A 20,632-nucleotide genomic window follows, 5' to 3' on the forward strand; every position below is an offset into this window, starting at 1 on the left:
GCGTGGGATCAACGAGAGAGAAGATACGAGGAAAAAAGCACCTGCTGAAAAATGTCGAAAATTCAGGTTTTCGTTTTTTGGCTGTAACTTTCGATGCGTTGATCGCAGCGTATTGGGACTGCGCCCAATCGATTTCTCTCGCAAAATTACGCCGGAATAGTGCCACAATTAATTTATTCCAGCACTTTTGAAAATCGCGAAAATTTTCGCCAAAAATACAAAGGGGTTAACCTTCCTTTTTTTTTGACCAAAAAATTTTTCGTCTCAGAATTGATTCGTATGACTCTCTCCCGACCAATTGGACCCCAAGGAACTCAGAAAACGCAGCAAAAGGAGCGTGGGATCAACGAGAGAGAAGATACGAGGACAAAAGCACCTGCAGAAAAATGTCGAAAATTCAGGTTTTCGTTTTTTGGCTGTAACTTTCGATGCGTTGATCGCAGCGTATTGGGACTACGCCCAATCGATTTCTCTCGCAAAATTACGCCGGATTAGTGCCACAATTAATTTATTCCAGCACTTTTGAAAATCGCGAAAATTTTTGCCAAAAATACAAAGGGGTTAACCCTCCTTTTTTTTTGACCAAAAAATTTTTCGTCTCAGAATTGATTCGTATGACTCTCTCCCGACCAATTGGACCCCAAGGAACTCAGAAAACGCAGCAAAAGGAGCGTGGGATCAACGAGAGAGAAGATACGAGGAAAAAAGCACCTGCTGAAAAATGTCGAAAATTCAGGTTTTCGTTTTTTGGCTGTAACTTTCGATGCGTTGATCGCAGCGTATTGGGACTACGCCCAATCGATTTCTCTCGCAAAATTACGCCGGAATAGTGCCACAATTAATTTATTCCAGCACTTTTGAAAATCGCGAAAATTTTCGCCAAAAATACAAAGGGGTTAACCTTCCTTTTTTTTTGACCAAAAAATTTTTCGTCTCAGAATTGATTCGTATGACTCTCTCCCGACCAATTGGACCCCAAGGAACTCAGAAAACGCAGCAAAAGGAGCGTGGGATCAACGAGAGAGAAGATACGAGGAAAAAAGCACCTGCTGAAAAATGTCGAAAATTCAGGTTTTCGTTTTTTGGCTGTAACTTTCGATGCGTTGATCGCAGCGTATTGGGACTACGCCCAATCGATTTCTCTCGCAAAATTACGCCGGAATAGTGCCACAATTAATTTATTCCAGCACTTTTGAAAATCGCGAAAATTTTCGCCAAAAATACAAAGGGGTTAACCTTCCTTTTTTTTTGACCAAAAAATTTTTCGTCTCAGAATTGATTCGTATGACTCTCTCCCGACCAATTGGACCCCAAGGAACTCAGAAAACGCAGCAAAAGGAGCGTGGGATCAACGAGAGAGAAGATACGAGGAAAAAAGCACCTGCTGAAAAATGTCGAAAATTCAGGTTTTCGTTTTTTGGCTGTAACTTTCGATGCGTTGATCGCAGCGTATTGGGACTGCGCCCAATCGATTTCTCTCGCAAAATTACGCCGGAATAGTGCCACAATTAATTTATTCCAGCACTTTTGAAAATCGCGAAAATTTTCGCCAAAAATACAAAGGGGTTAACCTTCCTTTTTTTTTGACCAAAAAATTTTTCGTCTCAGAATTGATTCGTATGACTCTCTCCCGACCAATTGGACCCCAAGGAACTCAGAAAACGCAGCAAAAGGAGCGTGGGATCAACGAGAGAGAAGATACGAGGACAAAAGCACCTGCAGAAAAATGTCGAAAATTCAGGTTTTCGTTTTTTGGCTGTAACTTTCGATGCGTTGATCGCAGCGTATTGGGACTACGCCCAATCGATTTCTCTGGCGAAATTACGCCGGAATAGTGCCACAATTAATTCATTCCAGCACTTTTGAAAATCGCGAAAATTTTCGCCAAAAATACAAAGGGGTTAACCTTCCTTTTTTTTTGACCAAAAAACTTTTCGTCTCAGAATTGATTCGTATGACGCTCTCCCGACCAATTGGACCCCAAGGAACTCAGAAAACGCAGCAAAAGGAGCGTGGGATCAACGAGAGAGAAGATACGAGGACAAAAGCACCTGCAGAAAAATGTCGAAAATTCAGGTTTTCGTTTTTTGGCTGTAACTTTCGATGCGTTGATCGCAGCGTATTGGGACTACGCCCAATCGATTTCTCTGGCGAAATTACGCCGGAATAGTGCCACAATTAATTCATTCCAGCACTTTTGAAAATCGCGAAAATTTTCGCCAAAAATACAAAGGGGTTAACCTTCCTTTTTTTTTGACCAAAAAATTTTTCGTCTCAGAATTGATTCGTATGACTCTCTCCCGACCAATTGGACCCCAAGGAACTCAGAAAACGCAGCAAAAGGAGCGTGGGATCAACGAGAGAGAAGATACGAGGAAAAAAGCACCTGCTGAAAAATGTCGAAAATTCAGGTTTTCGTTTTTTGGCTGTAACTTTCGATGCGTTGATCGCAGCGTATTGGGACTACGCCCAATCGATTTCTCTGGCAAAATTACGCCGGAATAGTGCCACAATTAATTCATTCCAGCACTTTTGAAAATCGCGAAAATTTTCGCCAAAAATACAAAGGGGTTAACCTTCCTTTTTTTTTGACCAAAAAATTTTTCGTCTCAGAATTGATTCGTATGACTCTCTCCCGACCAATTGGACCCCAAGGAACTCAGAAAACGCAGCAAAAGGAGCGTGGGATCAACGAGAGAGAAGATACGAGGAAAAAAGCACCTGCTGAAAAATGTCGAAAATTCAGGTTTTCGTTTTTTGGCTGTAACTTTCGATGCGTTGATCGCAGCGTATTGGGACTACGCCCAATCGATTTCTCTCGCAAAATTACGCCGGAATAGTGCCACAATTAATTTATTCCAGCACTTTTGAAAATCGCGAAAATTTTCGCCAAAAATACAAAGGGGTTAACCTTCCTTTTTTTTTGACCAAAAAATTTTTCGTCTCAGAATTGATTCGTATGACTCTCTCCCGACCAATTGGACCCCAAGGAACTCAGAAAACGCAGCAAAAGGAGCGTGGGATCAACGAGAGAGAAGATACGAGGAAAAAAGCACCTGCTGAAAAATGTCGAAAATTCAGGTTTTCGTTTTTTGGCTGTAACTTTCGATGCGTTGATCGCAGCGTATTGGGACTACGCCCAATCGATTTCTCTCGCAAAATTACGCCGGAATAGTGCCACAATTCATTTATTCCAGCACTTTTGAAAATCGCGAAAATTTTTGCCAAAAATACAAAGGGGTTAACCTTCCTTTTTTTTTGACCAAAAAATTTTTCGTCTCAGAATTGATTCGTATGACTCTCTCCCGACCAATTGGACCCCAAGGAACTCAGAAAACGCAGCAAAAGGAGCGTGGGATCAACGAGAGAGAAGATACGAGGACAAAAGCACCTGCAGAAAAATGTCGAAAATTCAGGTTTTCGTTTTTTGGCTGTAACTTTCGATGCGTTGATCGCAGCGTATTGGGACTACGCCCAATCGATTTCTCTGGCGAAATTACGCCGGAATAGTGCCACAATTAATTCATTCCAGCACTTTTGAAAATCGCGAAAATTTTCGCCAAAAATACAAAGGGGTTAACCTTCCTTTTTTTTTGACCAAAAAACTTTTCGTCTCAGAATTGATTCGTATGACGCTCTCCCGACCAATTGGACCCCAAGGAACTCAGAAAACGCAGCAAAAGGAGCGTGGGATCAACGAGAGAGAAGATACGAGGACAAAAGCACCTGCAGAAAAATGTCGAAAATTCAGGTTTTCGTTTTTTGGCTGTAACTTTCGATGCGTTGATCGCAGCGTATTGGGACTACGCCCAATCGATTTCTCTGGCAAAATTACGCCGGAATAGTGCCACAATTAATTCATTCCAGCACTTTTGAAAATCGCGAAAATTTTCGCCAAAAATACAAAGGGGTTAACCTTCCTTTTTTTTTGACCAAAAAATTTTTCGTCTCAGAATTGATTCGTATGACTCTCTCCCGACCAATTGGACCCCAAGGAACTCAGAAAACGCAGCAAAAGGAGCGTGGGATCAACGAGAGAGAAGATACGAGGAAAAAAGCACCTGCTGAAAAATGTCGAAAATTCAGGTTTTCGTTTTTTGGCTGTAACTTTCGATGCGTTGATCGCAGCGTATTGGGACTACGCCCAATCGATTTCTCTCGCAAAATTACGCCGGAATAGTGCCACAATTAATTTATTCCAGCACTTTTGAAAATCGCGAAAATTTTCGCCAAAAATACAAAGGGGTTAACCTTCCTTTTTTTTTGACCAAAAAATTTTTCGTCTCAGAATTGATTCGTATGACTCTCTCCCGACCAATTGGACCCCAAGGAACTCAGAAAACGCAGCAAAAGGAGCGTGGGATCAACGAGAGAGAAGATACGAGGAAAAAAGCACCTGCTGAAAAATGTCGAAAATTCAGGTTTTCGTTTTTTGGCTGTAACTTTCGATGCGTTGATCGCAGCGTATTGGGACTACGCCCAATCGATTTCTCTCGCAAAATTACGCCGGAATAGTGCCACAATTCATTTATTCCAGCACTTTTGAAAATCGCGAAAATTTTTGCCAAAAATACAAAGGGGTTAACCTTCCTTTTTTTTTGACCAAAAAATTTTTCGTCTCAGAATTGATTCGTATGACTCTCTCCCGACCAATTGGACCCCAAGGAACTCAGAAAACGCAGCAAAAGGAGCGTGGGATCAACGAGAGAGAAGATACGAGGAAAAAAGCACCCGCTGAAAAATGTCGAAAATTCAGGTTTTCGTTTTTTGGCTGTAACTTTCGATGCGTTGATCGCAGCGTATTGGGACTACGCCCAATCGATTTCTCTCGCAAAATTACGCCGGAATAGTGCCACAATTAATTTATTCCAGCACTTTTGAAAATCGCGAAAATTTTCGCCAAAAATACAAAGGGGTTAACCTTCCTTTTTTTTTGACCAAAAAATTTTTCGTCTCAGAATTGATTCGTATGACTCTCTCCCGACCAATTGGACCCCAAGGAACTCAGAAAACGCAGCAAAAGGAGCGTGGGATCAACGAGAGAGAAGATACGAGGAAAAAAGCACCTGCTGAAAAATGTCGAAAATTCAGGTTTTCGTTTTTTGGCTGTAACTTTCGATGCGTTGATCGCAGCGTATTGGGACTGCGCCCAATCGATTTCTCTCGCAAAATTACGCCGGAATAGTGCCACAATTAATTTATTCCAGCACTTTTGAAAATCGCGAAAATTTTTGCCAAAAATACAAAGGGGTTAACCTTCCTTTTTTTTTGACCAAAAAATTTTTCGTCTCAGAATTGATTCGTATGACTCTCTCCCGACCAATTGGACCCCAAGGAACTCAGAAAACGCAGCAAAAGGAGCGTGGGATCAACGAGAGAGAAGATACGAGGAAAAAAGCACCTGCTGAAAAATGTCGAAAATTCAGGTTTTCGTTTTTTGGCTGTAACTTTCGATGCGTTGATCGCAGCGTATTGGGACTACGCCCAATCGATTTCTCTCGCAAAATTACGCCGGAATAGTGCCACAATTAATTTATTCCAGCACTTTTGAAAATCGCGAAAATTTTCGCCAAAAATACAAAGGGGTTAACCTTCCTTTTTTTTTGACCAAAAAATTTTTCGTCTCAGAATTGATTCGTATGACTCTCTCCCGACCAATTGGACCCCAAGGAACTCAGAAAACGCAGCAAAAGGAGCGTGGGATCAACGAGAGAGAAGATACGAGGAAAAAAGCACCTGCTGAAAAATGTCGAAAATTCAGGTTTTCGTTTTTTGGCTGTAACTTTCGATGCGTTGATCGCAGCGTATTGGGACTGCGCCCAATCGATTTCTCTCGCAAAATTACGCCGGAATAGTGCCACAATTAATTTATTCCAGCACTTTTGAAAATCGCGAAAATTTTTGCCAAAAATACAAAGGGGTTAACCTTCCTTTTTTTTTGACCAAAAAATTTTTCGTCTCAGAATTGATTCGTATGACTCTCTCCCGACCAATTGGACCCCAAGGAACTCAGAAAACGCAGCAAAAGGAGCGTGGGATCAACGAGAGAGAAGATACGAGGAAAAAAGCACCTGCTGAAAAATGTCGAAAATTCAGGTTTTCGTTTTTTGGCTGTAACTTTCGATGCGTTGATCGCAGCGTATTGGGACTACGCCCAATCGATTTCTCTCGCAAAATTACGCCGGAATAGTGCCACAATTAATTTATTCCAGCACTTTTGAAAATCGCGAAAATTTTCGCCAAAAATACAAAGGGGTTAACCTTCCTTTTTTATTGACCAAAAAATTTTTCGTCTCAGAATTGATTCGTATGACTCTCTCCCGACCAATTGGACCCCAAGGAACTCAGAAAACGCAGCAAAAGGAGCGTGGGATCAACGGGAGAGAAGATACGAGGAAAAAAGCACCTGCTGAAAAATGTCGAAAATTCAGGTTTTCGTTTTTTGGCTGTAACTTTCGATGCGTTGATCGCAGCGTATTGGGACTACGCCCAATCGATTTCTCTCGCAAAATTACGCCGGAATAGTGCCACAATTAATTTATTCCAGCACTTTTGAAAATCGCGAAAATTTTCGCCAAAAATACAAAGGGGTTAACCTTCCTTTTTTTTTGACCAAAAAATTTTTCGTCTCAGAATTGATTCGTATGACTCTCTCCCGACCAATTGGACCCTAAGGAACTCAGAAAACGCAGCAAAAGGAGCGTGGGATCAACGAGAGAGAAGATACGAGGAAAAAAGCACCTGCTGAAAAATGTCGAAAATTCAGGTTTTCGTTTTTTGGCTGTAACTTTCGATGCGTTGATCGCAGCGTATTGGGACTACGCCCAATCGATTTCTCTCGCAAAATTACGCCGGAATAGTGCCACAATTAATTTATTCCAGCACTTTTGAAAATCGCGAAAATTTTCGCCAAAAATACAAAGGGGTTAACCTTCCTTTTTTTTTGACCAAAAAATTTTTCGTCTCAGAATTGATTCGTATGACTCTCTCCCGACCAATTGGACCCCAAGGAACTCAGAAAACGCAGCAAAAGGAGCGTGGGATCAACGAGAGAGAAGATACGAGGAAAAAAGCACCTGCTGAAAAATGTCGAAAATTCAGGTTTTCGTTTTTTGGCTGTAACTTTCGATGCGTTGATCGCAGCGTATTGGGACTGCGCCCAATCGATTTCTCTCGCAAAATTACGCCGGAATAGTGCCACAATTAATTTATTCCAGCACTTTTGAAAATCGCGAAAATTTTTGCCAAAAATACAAAGGGGTTAACCTTCCTTTTTTTTTGACCAAAAAATTTTTCGTCTCAGAATTGATTCGTATGACTCTCTCCCGACCAATTGGACCCCAAGGAACTCAGAAAACGCAGCAAAAGGAGCGTGGGATCAACGGGAGAGAAGATACGAGGAAATAAGCACCTGCTGAAAAATGTCGAAAATTCAGGTTTTCGTTTTTTGGCTGTAACTTTCGATGCGTTGATCGCAGCGTATTGGGACTGCGCCCAATCGATTTCTCTCGCAAAATTACGCCGGAATAGTGCCACAATTAATTTATTCCAGCACTTTTGAAAATCGCGAAAATTTTTGCCAAAAATACAAAGGGGTTAACCTCCCTTTTTTTTTGACCAAAAAATTTTTCGTCTCAGAATTGATTCGTATGACTCTCTCCCGACCAATTGGACCCCAAGGAACTCAGAAAACGCAGCAGAAGGAGCGTGGGATCAACGGGAGAGAAGATACGAGGAAAAAAGCACCTGCTGAAAAATGTCGAAAATTCAGGTTTTCGTTTTTTGGCTGTAACTTTCGATGCGTTGATCGCAGCGTATTGGGACTGCGCCCAATCGATTTCTCTCGCGAAATTACGCCGGAATAGTGCCACAAATAATTTATTCCAGCACTTTTGAAAATCGCGAAAATTTTCGCTAAAAATACAAAGGGGTTAACCTTCCTTTTTTTTTGACCAAAAAATTTTTCGTCTCAGAATTGATTCGTATGACTCTCTCCCGACCAATTGGACCCCAAGGAACTCAGAAAACGCAGCAAAAGGAGCGTGGGATCAACGAGAGAGAAGATACGAGGAAAAAAGCACCTGCTGAAAAATGTCGAAAATTCAGGTTTTCGTTTTTTGGCTGTAACTTTCGATGCGTTGATCGCAGCGTATTGGGACTGCGCCCAATCGATTTCTCTCGCAAAATTACGCCGGAATAGTGCCACAATTAATTTATTCCAGCACTTTTGAAAATCACGAAAATTTTCGCCAAAAATACAAAGGGGTTAACCTTCCTGTTTTTTTGACCAAAAAATTTTTCGTCTTAGAATTGATTCGTATGACTCTCTCCCGACCAATTGGACCCCAAGGAACTCAGAAAACGCAGCAAAAGGAGCGTGGGATCAACGAGAGAGAAGATACGAGGAAAAAAGCACCTGCTGAAAAATGTCGAAAATTCAGGTTTTCGTTTTTTGGCTGTAACTTTCGATGCGTTGATCGCAGCGTATTGGGACTGCGCCCAATCGATTTCTCTCGCAAAATTACGCCGGAATAGTGCCACAATTAATTTATTCCAGCACTTTTGAAAATCGCGAAAATTTTTGCCAAAAATACAAAGGGGTTAACCTTCCTTTTTTTTTGACCAAAAAATTTTTCGTCTCAGAATTGATTCGTATGACTCTCTCCCGACCAATTGGACCCCAAGGAACTCAGAAAACGCAGCAAAAGGAGCGTGGGATCAACGAGAGAGAAGATACGAGGAAAAAAGCACCTGCTGAAAAATGTCGAAAATTCAGGTTTTCGTTTTTTGGCTGTAACTTTCGATGCGTTGATCGCAGCGTATTGGGACTACGCCCAATCGATTTCTCTCGCAAAATTACGCCGGAATAGTGCCACAATTAATTTATTCCAGCACTTTTGAAAATCGCGAAAATTTTCGCCAAAAATACAAAGGGGTTAACCTTCCTTTTTTTTTGACCAAAAAATTTTTCGTCTCAGAATTGATTCGTATGACTCTCTCCCGACCAATTGGACCCCAAGGAACTCAGAAAACGCAGCAAAAGGAGCGTGGGATCAACGAGAGAGAAGATACGAGGAAAAAAGCACCTGCTGAAAAATGTCGAAAATTCAGGTTTTCGTTTTTTGGCTGTAACTTTCGATGCGTTGATCGCAGCGTATTGGGACTGCGCCCAATCGATTTCTCTCGCAAAATTACGCCGGAATAGTGCCACAATTAATTTATTCCAGCACTTTTGAAAATCGCGAAAATTTTCGCCAAAAATACAAAGGGGTTAACCTTCCTTTTTTTTTGACCAAAAAATTTTTCGTCTCAGAATTGATTCGTATGACTCTCTCCCGACCAATTGGACCCCAAGGAACTCAGAAAACGCAGCAAAAGGAGCGTGGGATCAACGAGAGAGAAGATACGAGGAAAAAAGCACCTGCTGAAAAATGTCGAAAATTCAGGTTTTCGTTTTTTGGCTGTAACTTTCGATGCGTTGATCGCAGCGTATTGGGACTGCGCCCAATCGATTTCTCTCGCAAAATTACGCCGGAATAGTGCCACAATTAATTTATTCCAGCACTTTTGAAAATCGCGAAAATTTTCGCCAAAAATACAAAGGGGTTAACCTTCCTTTTTTTTTGACCAAAAAATTTTTCGTCTCAGAATTGATTCGTATGACTCTCTCCCGACCAATTGGACCCCAAGGAACTCAGAAAACGCAGCAAAAGGAGCGTGGGATCAACGAGAGAGAAGATACGAGGACAAAAGCACCTGCAGAAAAATGTCGAAAATTCAGGTTTTCGTTTTTTGGCTGTAACTTTCGATGCGTTGATCGCAGCGTATTGGGACTACGCCCAATCGATTTCTCTGGCGAAATTACGCCGGAATAGTGCCACAATTAATTCATTCCAGCACTTTTGAAAATCGCGAAAATTTTCGCCAAAAATACAAAGGGGTTAACCTTCCTTTTTTTTTGACCAAAAAACTTTTCGTCTCAGAATTGATTCGTATGACTCTCTCCCGACCAATTGGACCCCAAGGAACTCAGAAAACGCAGCAAAAGGAGCGTGGGATCAACGAGAGAGAAGATACGAGGACAAAAGCACCTGCTGAAAAATGTCGAAAATTCAGGTTTTCGTTTTTTGGCTGTAACTTTCGATGCGTTGATCGCAGCGTATTGGGACTACGCCCAATCGATTTCTCTCGCAAAATTACGCCGGAATAGTGCCACAATTAATTTATTCCAGCACTTTTGAAAATCGCGAAAATTTTCGCCAAAAATACAAAGGGGTTAACCTTCCTTTTTTTTTGACCAAAAAATTTTTCGTCTCAGAATTGATTCGTATGACTCTCTCCCGACCAATTGGACCCCAAGGAACTCAGAAAACGCAGCAAAAGGAGCGTGGGATCAACGAGAGAGAAGATACGAGGAAAAAAGCACCTGCTGAAAAATGTCGAAAATTCAGGTTTTCGTTTTTTGGCTGTAACTTTCGATGCGTTGATCGCAGCGTATTGGGACTACGCCCAATCGATTTCTCTCGCAAAATTACGCCGGAATAGTGCCACAATTCATTTATTCCAGCACTTTTGAAAATCGCGAAAATTTTTGCCAAAAATACAAAGGGGTTAACCTTCCTTTTTTTTTGACCAAAAAATTTTTCGTCTCAGAATTGATTCGTATGACTCTCTCCCGACCAATTGGACCCCAAGGAACTCAGAAAACGCAGCAAAAGGAGCGTGGGATCAACGAGAGAGAAGATACGAGGAAAAAAGCACCCGCTGAAAAATGTCGAAAATTCAGGTTTTCGTTTTTTGGCTGTAACTTTCGATGCGTTGATCGCAGCGTATTGGGACTACGCCCAATCGATTTCTCTCGCAAAATTACGCCGGAATAGTGCCACAATTAATTTATTCCAGCACTTTTGAAAATCGCGAAAATTTTCGCCAAAAATACAAAGGGGTTAACCTTCCTTTTTTTTTGACCAAAAAATTTTTCGTCTCAGAATTGATTCGTATGACTCTCTCCCGACCAATTGGACCCCAAGGAACTCAGAAAACGCAGCAAAAGGAGCGTGGGATCAACGAGAGAGAAGATACGAGGAAAAAAGCACCTGCTGAAAAATGTCGAAAATTCAGGTTTTCGTTTTTTGGCTGTAACTTTCGATGCGTTGATCGCAGCGTATTGGGACTGCGCCCAATCGATTTCTCTCGCAAAATTACGCCGGAATAGTGCCACAATTAATTTATTCCAGCACTTTTGAAAATCGCGAAAATTTTTGCCAAAAATACAAAGGGGTTAACCTTCCTTTTTTTTTGACCAAAAAATTTTTCGTCTCAGAATTGATTCGTATGACTCTCTCCCGACCAATTGGACCCCAAGGAACTCAGAAAACGCAGCAAAAGGAGCGTGGGATCAACGAGAGAGAAGATACGAGGAAAAAAGCACCCGCTGAAAAATGTCGAAAATTCAGGTTTTCGTTTTTTGGCTGTAACTTTCGATGCGTTGATCGCAGCGTATTGGGACTACGCCCAATCGATTTCTCTCGCAAAATTACGCCGGAATAGTGCCACAATTAATTTATTCCAGCACTTTTGAAAATCGCGAAAATTTTCGCCAAAAATACAAAGGGGTTAACCTTCCTTTTTTTTTGACCAAAAAATTTTTCGTCTCAGAATTGATTCGTATGACTCTCTCCCGACCAATTGGACCCCAAGGAACTCAGAAAACGCAGCAAAAGGAGCGTGGGATCAACGAGAGAGAAGATACGAGGAAAAAAGCACCTGCTGAAAAATGTCGAAAATTCAGGTTTTCGTTTTTTGGCTGTAACTTTCGATGCGTTGATCGCAGCGTATTGGGACTACGCCCAATCGATTTCTCTCGCAAAATTACGCCGGAATAGTGCCACAATTAATTTATTCCAGCACTTTTGAAAATCGCGAAAATTTTCGCCAAAAATACAAAGGGGTTAACCTTCCTTTTTTTTTGACCAAAAAATTTTTCGTCTCAGAATTGATTCGTATGACTCTCTCCCGACCAATTGGACCCCAAGGAACTCAGAAAACGCAGCAAAAGGAGCGTGGGATCAACGAGAGAGAAGATACGAGGAAAAAAGCACCTGCTGAAAAATGTCGAAAATTCAGGTTTTCGTTTTTTGGCTGTAACTTTCGATGCGTTGATCGCAGCGTATTGGGACTACGCCCAATCGATTTCTCTCGCAAAATTACGCCGGAATAGTGCCACAATTAATTTATTCCAGCACTTTTGAAAATCGCGAAAATTTTCGCCAAAAATACAAAGGGGTTAACCTTCCTTTTTTTTTGACCAAAAAATTTTTCGTCTCAGAATTGATTCGTATGACTCTCTCCCGACCAATTGGACCCCAAGGAACTCAGAAAACGCAGCAAAAGGAGCGTGGGATCAACGAGAGAGAAGATACGAGGAAAAAAGCACCTGCTGAAAAATGTCGAAAATTCAGGTTTTCGTTTTTTGGCTGTAACTTTCGATGCGTTGATCGCAGCGTATTGGGACTGCGCCCAATCGATTTCTCTCGCAAAATTACGCCGGAATAGTGCCACAATTAATTTATTCCAGCACTTTTGAAAATCGCGAAAATTTTTGCCAAAAATACAAAGGGGTTAACCTTCCTTTTTTTTTGACCAAAAAATTTTTCGTCTCAGAATTGATTCGTATGACTCTCTCCCGACCAATTGGACCCCAAGGAACTCAGAAAACGCAGCAAAAGGAGCGTGGGATCAACGAGAGAGAAGATACGAGGAAAAAAGCACCTGCTGAAAAATGTCGAAAATTCAGGTTTTCGTTTTTTGGCTGTAACTTTCGATGCGTTGATCGCAGCGTATTGGGACTACGCCCAATCGATTTCTCTCGCAAAATTACGCCGGAATAGTGCCACAATTAATTTATTCCAGCACTTTTGAAAATCGCGAAAATTTTCGCCAAAAATACAAAGGGGTTAACCTTCCTTTTTTATTGACCAAAAAATTTTTCGTCTCAGAATTGATTCGTATGACTCTCTCCCGACCAATTGGACCCCAAGGAACTCAGAAAACGCAGCAAAAGGAGCGTGGGATCAACGGGAGAGAAGATACGAGGAAAAAAGCACCTGCTGAAAAATGTCGAAAATTCAGGTTTTCGTTTTTTGGCTGTAACTTTCGATGCGTTGATCGCAGCGTATTGGGACTACGCCCAATCGATTTCTCTCGCAAAATTACGCCGGAATAGTGCCACAATTAATTTATTCCAGCACTTTTGAAAATCGCGAAAATTTTCGCCAAAAATACAAAGGGGTTAACCTTCCTTTTTTTTTGACCAAAAAATTTTTCGTCTCAGAATTGATTCGTATGACTCTCTCCCGACCAATTGGACCCCAAGGAACTCAGAAAACGCAGCAAAAGGAGCGTGGGATCAACGAGAGAGAAGATACGAGGAAAAAAGCACCTGCTGAAAAATGTCGAAAATTCAGGTTTTCGTTTTTTGGCTGTAACTTTCGATGCGTTGATCGCAGCGTATTGGGACTACGCCCAATCGATTTCTCTCGCAAAATTACGCCGGAATAGTGCCACAATTAATTTATTCCAGCACTTTTGAAAATCGCGAAAATTTTCGCCAAAAATACAAAGGGGTTAACCTTCCTTTTTTTTTGACCAAAAAATTTTTCGTCTCAGAATTGATTCGTATGACTCTCTCCCGACCAATTGGACCCCAAGGAACTCAGAAAACGCAGCAAAAGGAGCGTGGGATCAACGAGAGAGAAGATACGAGGAAAAAAGCACCTGCTGAAAAATGTCGAAAATTCAGGTTTTCGTTTTTTGGCTGTAACTTTCGATGCGTTGATCGCAGCGTATTGGGACTGCGCCCAATCGATTTCTCTCGCAAAATTACGCCGGAATAGTGCCACAATTAATTTATTCCAGCACTTTTGAAAATCGCGAAAATTTTTGCCAAAAATACAAAGGGGTTAACCTTCCTTTTTTTTTGACCAAAAAATTTTTCGTCTCAGAATTGATTCGTATGACTCTCTCCCGACCAATTGGACCCCAAGGAACTCAGAAAACGCAGCAAAAGGAGCGTGGGATCAACGAGAGAGAAGATACGAGGAAAAAAGCACCCGCTGAAAAATGTCGAAAATTCAGGTTTTCGTTTTTTGGCTGTAACTTTCGATGCGTTGATCGCAGCGTATTGGGACTGCGCCCAATCGATTTCTCTCGCAAAATTACGCCGGAATAGTGCCACAATTAATTTATTCCAGCACTTTTGAAAATCGCGAAAATTTTCGCCAAAAATACAAAGGGGTTAACCTTCCTTTTTTTTTGACCAAAAAATTTTTCGTCTCAGAATTGATTCGTATGACTCTCTCCCGACCAATTGGACCCCAAGGAACTCAGAAAACGCAGCAAAAGGAGCGTGGGATCAACGAGAGAGAAGATACGAGGAAAAAAGCACCTGCTGAAAAATGTCGAAAATTCAGGTTTTCGTTTTTTGGCTGTAACTTTCGATGCGTTGATCGCAGCGTATTGGGACTACGCCCAATCGATTTCTCTCGCAAAATTACGCCGGAATAGTGCCACAATTAATTTATTCCAGCACTTTTGAAAATCGCGAAAATTTTCGCCAAAAATACAAAGGGGTTAACCTTCCTTTTTTTTTGACCAAAAAATTTTTCGTCTCAGAATTGATTCGTATGACTCTCTCCCGACCAATTGGACCCCAAGGAACTCAGAAAACGCAGCAAAAGGAGCGTGGGATCAACGAGAGAGAAGATACGAGGAAAAAAGCACCTGCTGAAAAATGTCGAAAATTCAGGTTTTCGTTTTTTGGCTGTAACTTTCGATGCGTTGATCGCAGCGTATTGGGACTACGCCCAATCGATTTCTCTCGCAAAATTACGCCGGAATAGTGCCACAATTAATTTATTCCAGCACTTTTGAAAATCGCGAAAATTTTCGCCAAAAATACAAAGGGGTTCACCTTCCTTTTTTATTGACCAAAAAATTTTTCGTCTCAGAATTGATTCGTATGACTCTCTCCCGACCAATTGGACCCCAAGGAACTCAGAAAACGCAGCAAAAGGAGCGTGGGATCAACGAGAGAGAAGATACGAGGAAAAAAGCACCTGCTGAAAAATGTCGAAAATTCAGGTTTTCGTTTTTTGGCTGTAACTTTCGATGCGTTGATCGCAGCGTATTGGGACTACGCCCAATCGATTTCTCTCGCAAAATTACGCCGGAATAGTGCCACAATTAATTTATTCCAGCACTTTTGAAAATCGCGAAAATTTTCGCCAAAAATACAAAGGGGTTAACCTTCCTTTTTTTTTGACCAAAAAATTTTTCGTCTCAGAATTGATTCGTATGACTCTCTCCCGACCAATTGGACCCCAAGGAACTCAGAAAACGCAGCAAAAGGAGCGTGGGATCAACGAGAGAGAAGATACGAGGAAAAAAGCACCCGCTGAAAAATGTCGAAAATTCAGGTTTTCGTTTTTTGGCTGTAACTTTCGATGCGTTGATCGCAGCGTATTGGGACTACGCCCAATCGATTTCTCTCGCAAAATTACGCCGGAATAGTGCCACAATTAATTTATTCCAGCACTTTTGAAAATCGCGAAAATTTTCGCCAAAAATACAAAGGGGTTAACCTTCCTTTTTTTTTGACCAAAAAATTTTTCGTCTCAGAATTGATTCGTATGACTCTCTCCCGACCAATTGGACCCCAAGGAACTCAGAAAACGCAGCAAAAGGAGCGTGGGATCAACGAGAGAGAAGATACGAGGAAAAAAGCACCTGCTGAAAAATGTCGAAAATTCAGGTTTTCGTTTTTTGGCTGTAACTTTCGATGCGTTGATCGCAGCGTATTGGGACTGCGCCCAATCGATTTCTCTCGCAAAATTACGCCGGAATAGTGCCACAATTAATTTATTCCAGCACTTTTGAAAATCGCGAAAATTTTTGCCAAAAATACAAAGGGGTTAACCTTCCTTTTTTTTTGACCAAAAAATTTTTCGTCTCAGAATTGATTCGTATGACTCTCTCCCGACCAATTGGACCCCAAGGAACTCAGAAAACGCAGCAAAAGGAGCGTGGGATCAACGAGAGAGAAGATACGAGGAAAAAAGCACCCGCTGAAAAATGTCGAAAATTCAGGTTTTCGTTTTTTGGCTGTAACTTTCGATGCGTTGATCGCAGCGTATTGGGACTACGCCCAATCGATTTCTCTCGCAAAATTACGCCGGAATAGTGCCACAATTAATTTATTCCAGCACTTTTGAAAATCGCGAAAATTTTCGCCAAAAATACAAAGGGGTTAACCTTCCTTTTTTTTTGACCAAAAAATTTTTCGTCTCAGAATTGATTCGTATGACTCTCTCCCGACCAATTGGACCCCAAGGAACTCAGAAAACGCAGCAAAAGGAGCGTGGGATCAACGAGAGAGAAGATACGAGGAAAAAAGCACCTGCTGAAAAATGTCGAAAATTCAGGTTTTCGTTTTTTGGCTGTAACTTTCGATGCGTTGATCGCAGCGTATTGGGACTGCGCCCAATCGATTTCTCTCGCAAAATTACGCCGGAATAGTGCCACAATTAATTTATTCCAGCACTTTTGAAAATCGCGAAAATTTTTGCCAAAAATACAAAGGGGTTAACCTTCCTTTTTTTTTGACCAAAAAATTTTTCGTCTCAGAATTGATTCGTATGACTCTCTCCCGACCAATTGGACCCCAAGGAACTCAGAAAACGCAGCAAAAGGAGCGTGGGATCAACGAGAGAGAAGATACGAGGAAAAAAGCACCCGCTGAAAAATGTCGAAAATTCAGGTTTTCGTTTTTTGGCTGTAACTTTCGATGCGTTGATCGCAGCGTATTGGGACTACGCCCAATCGATTTCTCTCGCAAAATTACGCCGGAATAGTGCCACAATTAATTTATTCCAGCACTTTTGAAAATCGCGAAAATTTTCGCCAAAAATACAAAGGGGTTAACCTTCCTTTTTTTTTGACCAAAAAATTTTTCGTCTCAGAATTGATTCGTATGACTCTCTCCCGACCAATTGGACCCCAAGGAACTCAGAAAACGCAGCAAAAGGAGCGTGGGATCAACGAGAGAGAAGATACGAGGAAAAAAGCACCTGCTGAAAAATGTCGAAAATTCAGGTTTTCGTTTTTTGGCTGTAACTTTCGATGCGTTGATCGCAGCGTATTGGGACTACGCCCAATCGATTTCTCTCGCAAAATTACGCCGGAATAGTGCCACAATTAATTTATTCCAGCACTTTTGAAAATCGCGAAAATTTTCGCCAAAAATACAAAGGGGTTAACCTTCCTTTTTTTTTGACCAAAAAATTTTTCGTCTCAGAATTGATTCGTATGACTCTCTCCCGACCAATTGGACCCCAAGGAACTCAGAAAACGCAGCAAAAGGAGCGTGGGATCAACGAGAGAGAAGATACGAGGAAAAAAGCACCTGCTGAAAAATGTCGAAAATTCAGGTTTTCGTTTTTTGGCTGTAACTTTCGATGCGTTGATCGCAGCGTATTGGGACTACGCCCAATCGATTTCTCTCGCAAAATTACGCCGGAATAGTGCCACAATTAATTTATTCCAGCACTTTTGAAAATCACGAAAATTTTCGCCAAAAATACAAAGGGGTTAACCTTCCTTTTTTTTTGACCAAAAAATTTTTCGTCTCAGAATTGATTCGTATGACTCTCTCCCGACCAATTGGACCCCAAGGAACTCAGAAAACGCAGCAAAAGGAGCGTGGGATCAACGGGAGAGAAGATACGAGGAAAAAAGCACCTGCTGAAAAATGTCGAAAATTCAGGTTTTCGTTTTTTGGCTGTAACTTTCGATGCGTTGATTGCAGCGTTCTGGAACTACGCCCAATCGATTTTTCTCGCAAAATTACGTCGGAATTGTGCATGAAATAATTCATTCCGGCACTTTTCAAAACCGAGAAAAATTCAACTTCAAATGCAAAAGGGTCAACCCTGCTTTATTCTGAGTGAAAAACGTTCGTTCCAGAATCTTCTCTTACGAATCTTATCTGAATAATTGGATCCTTAGGCGTGCGGAAAAGAAACCCAGAACAGCAGAAGATTAACAATTCAGAGAATACAAACGAAATACAGATAAATTTGATTTTTAACATTTATTATAATGCAGTGTCCAGGAAATGGGAATACTACAATATCACACATCATACATCTTCACCTACATAGGTGCGTAGCACCTTGATGCAGACCAAAACCCAATTTGTACTCTAAATCATAACTCTTATTCGTCTAAGTGTAGTATGTTTCACTCTCTGTCTAAGACAATCAAACTGCACACCTATTCTATTACATAATATCTAGATTCCTCTTGTAATGTTTGATCTTTGTTTTCGATCTCACTACGTCTTTGACTTTAGCTTCATTTGTCATCTTGCTGATTCACTACTCACTCGCACACAACCACTTGTACTAGAATTAAGGAATATTGAATAAATTGATACACCAATTTATGAACTTTTTAATTTTCTTTTCCCGCCTCTTCATAAACCTTCCACGAATCGTGTGCACCTTGGTGGTTACTTGTGATCCGTTGTTCGTAGGATGAATCTTGCTGTTTTTGCGATTTTTGTAGGCCATTCGGACCCTTGTCAGTGCGAAATAGACACGTAGACCAGCAAAGGACCAACAGCTGAAAACAGACCAAGAAATTACGTTGTTAGTTGGTTGTAACTTCAGATCCGTTGCTCGCAACGTGATCAGATTGCAAGCAATCGATTTCTGTGATGAAATCATGTCGATATATTGCTTGAAGGAATGGATTCCAGCCTCGTTTAAAATATCAAAAATTTCAGCTAAAAATCCAATGGCCAATTTTTTCTCGATAGTATCGACTTATCGCGTTTACGAAACTCATAAAGAATTTTTCCGGTGCCGTAAGAAGCAGTCAGGAAGTCGTCCGGATATTGGATCTACCGTTCACGAGGTATAGCTTGACAGATATACGTCATTGAAAAAAGGTTGTTACTTATTTTCAATGAAGCAACAACTCGTATCAATTGCTTAGTGTAATTTTCGTAAAAAAAAAATGGCAAATACTAATATATATAGTTACCGATGTCCTGAATGTAACGAAGCTGGAATTCACACTACAGCATCGTAAAAAAAATAAATTTCACGCTGAAACGTTGCATCTGACATTTCTGTAGATGGTATTGTTAGATAATAATATTCACTAGCAGTCTCTAAATTAAAGTTGGCAGAACATCAATTCTCTGGCATCCTCTGGCCGTGTCAAATTTCTCGACAGTCCGCTTGACAGCTCGCGATAATAATGACTTCGAAGAATATTACCAGCGAAACTCATTAGCAGTAAATAACGAGGAATGTTCAAAACACCTACCTAACATTCCATGTCGACAGCACTCATCAAATTATCAACAACTCCTACCGTGGTACGAAATTACAGTATAAGGTATATAAGTACAGGTATAAAATACGATTAATTATGGACTTTGTATCGTGGTGTCGAGTAGCCATTGTTTCTACTTTTGGTACCCTACACACGTGTATACAATTCATTAAATTCATTCACACTGAGTGCTTTTAAACCGTCCGACGTCTGGTTGAAGAATTTCACTCGAATCACAATATACAGTCGAGCGTGAAATTCGGAAGAGAAAATATTCCTCGAATTCTGTGGCTGATATTATACCGAGTCGTTTTCGGAAAACAAAGTAAAGAAATATCAATGCTGATACTTATGTAAGATATGTTTTACCTGATAGGTTTTAGTTTTACTAGTCATTCTCACGCGATGTGCGGCATTTCGCAGACCCGTTGGTCAAATTAAATTATGCAAACCGCACCTTTCTCATTTAATTACATTTTCACACGATGTAAATCATTGCTCATTATTTGAAATGAAAAAAAAAAAAAAACAATTTCACGCAACAGTATAAGAATGCAGGATGCTCTATCCGACACTTCTCCGTCATTGATTTTCCATGTGAAAAGCAGAAAATAAAAAAACGAACACAATTACCGGAACTTGATTTAAGCCGAGAAATCCAAGACTCGGATTTAATTTACGCCTCTGCCAAACGAATTCTACCGTTTGTCAGACGAATTGTATCGGTATCAAAGCCGGGGAATCTACCATCCAATCACATGCAGAGCTTGAGCATGGTTATCTGATCTCAACCTGGCTGTAAATCTTCATATGCACAACTTCTATGAACACTTGCGCTTCTCGATGCTTGACGTTAATTTCCGCCACACCCAAATTTCCAATCCATTCTCCGCTAATTCTCTTTCATCTTCGTCCAGTCCTTGACGATGCGGATCGTAACGTGAGATACGAAACCCCAAGGGCGGCTTTGCCCTTAGCGTAAAATAGACACGCGTGTTGGCGTAGTGAGAGTGAAGGGGTTCGTCCGACGAACACAATTTCGGTTCCCTCGAGTTTGGAAACCAAATACTCGAGCTTGAATTTCGGCCGTATTTTATCGTTCACGTCATTAAGCGTACTTTGACCTTCCTCAAATCGGACGACGAAGCTTTTCTTTCTTTCGCAAAGATCTAATACACTGGCTGGGTTTATTGAATTAGGCAAAATGAAGACGTTTACTTCCGTATAAAAG

The sequence above is a fragment of the Neodiprion fabricii genome, chromosome 1 (genome assembly GCF_021155785.1).
Source record: "Neodiprion fabricii isolate iyNeoFabr1 chromosome 1, iyNeoFabr1.1, whole genome shotgun sequence".
In the NCBI taxonomy this organism is placed as follows: Eukaryota; Metazoa; Arthropoda; class Insecta; order Hymenoptera; family Diprionidae; genus Neodiprion; species Neodiprion fabricii.